Raw genomic sequence first — 1623 nt, 5'->3', positions numbered from 1 at the left:
CAACAGTGCCAGCACACGCTCTGTGCTACCACTGACAACGACGGGCTGGAAGATGCCTTGTCGGTGTATTTGCCGTGCTTGCCAGGGATCAACAGTAGCTGCCGCCAGAGAGACAAATGTAAATAAACAACAATAAAGGGTTTCTTGTAACCACAAGCTCTCCACGATACACAATACCTTTTTTTTAGTTTCTAAATTTTTTATCGCCTCATATTGCAGTATAAGAACCATCTTCACATCTTTAAAAGTACCAACAAGCGAAAAATATCTTTTAACTTAAAATTACTTTTACAGTCTTGAAGAACGTACATTATATCAGAGTAATGAATGTTAAGTGTCAACATGCTAGAGACTCTGTGTCTACATACACTGTAAGCTGGAATACTAATGTCTGATAGTGTATTTCAAAACTAACCAAATAAACAGCAAATACCTGTCAGATTAAAGCGAACATTTAACAATTTTTGCGACACGTTGTATTTAAATAGGTGTTAGAACCCAAATAGAATTAATAAATGCCTATCATACTCGCTAATGAACCAAGTTTTCAATACATTGTTGGTTAAACTAACGAAATCACGGAGTACAATTCCGAACAGTGCTTATTAAAAAAAGTAGCTGAGTACTAAGTTCACAAAGCGTCGTTACGAATTGTAACACGTCAGTGACAAAAATGTAAAATATAAAAAATATACTGGGTGACAATTCTTGAACTATATGAAATATGAAACTTCCTGGCAGATTAAAACTGTGTGCCCGACCGATACTCGAACTCGGGACCATTGCCTTTCGCGGGCAAGTGTTCTACCATCTGAGCTACCGAAGCACGACTCACGCCCGGTACTCACAGCTGTACTTCTGCCAGTGTCTCGCCTCCTACCTTCCAAAGGTCCTGAGTTCGAGTCTCGGTCGGGCACACAGTTTTAATCTGCCAGGAAGTTTCATATCAGCGCACACTCCGCTGCAGAGTGAAAATCTCATTCTGGAAACATCCCCCAGGCTGTGGCAAAGCCATGTCTCCGCTATATCCTTTCTTTCAGGAGTGCTAGTTCTGCAAGGTTCGCAGGAGAACTTCTGTAAAGTTTGGAAGGTAGGAGACGAGGTACTGGCAGAAGTGAAGCTGTGAGGAAGGGGCGTGAGTCGTGCTTCGGTAGCTCAGATGGTAGAGCACTTGCCCTCGAAAGGCAAAGGTCCCGAGTTCGAGTCTCGGTCGGGCACACAGTTTTAATCTGCCAGGAAGTTCCATATCAGCGCACACTCCGCTGCAGAGTGAAAATCTCATTCTGGATATATGAAATATAATCGTCATAACTTCTGAACGGTTTGCGTTAGGACGTTCAAACTGCACAGTTGGCCGTGCTGGCCGGGGTGGCCGAGCGGTTCTAGGCCCTTCAGTACGGAACTGCGCGACCGCTACGGTCGCAGGTTCGAATCCTGCCTCGGGCATGGATGTGTGTGATATCCTTAGGTTAGTTAGGTTTAAGTAGTTCTAAGTTTTAGGGGACTGATAACCTCAGATGTTAAGTCCCATAGTGCTCAGAGCCATTTGAACCATTTGAACAGTTGGCGCGGGGAATGATGGGAATTAGTATGCCCATGCGTGGTTTGGTTCAGCTACGGAGC

General features: G+C 44.2%; 1 non-coding gene across 1 annotated transcript; it reads left to right on the top strand.

Annotated features, from left to right (window-relative positions):
• Positions 1-1143: 1143 nt before the first annotated feature.
• On the top strand, positions 1144-1218 carry Trnas-cga (transfer RNA serine (anticodon CGA)). Its single transcript has one exon. It is a non-coding gene; the product is annotated as a tRNA-Ser (tRNA).
• Positions 1219-1623: the final 405 nt, after the last annotated feature.

The sequence above is a fragment of the Schistocerca nitens genome, chromosome 3 (genome assembly GCF_023898315.1).
Source record: "Schistocerca nitens isolate TAMUIC-IGC-003100 chromosome 3, iqSchNite1.1, whole genome shotgun sequence".
NCBI lineage: Eukaryota > Metazoa > Arthropoda > Insecta > Orthoptera > Acrididae > Schistocerca > Schistocerca nitens.
This window is presented reverse-complemented; position numbering and strand designations above follow the sequence as displayed.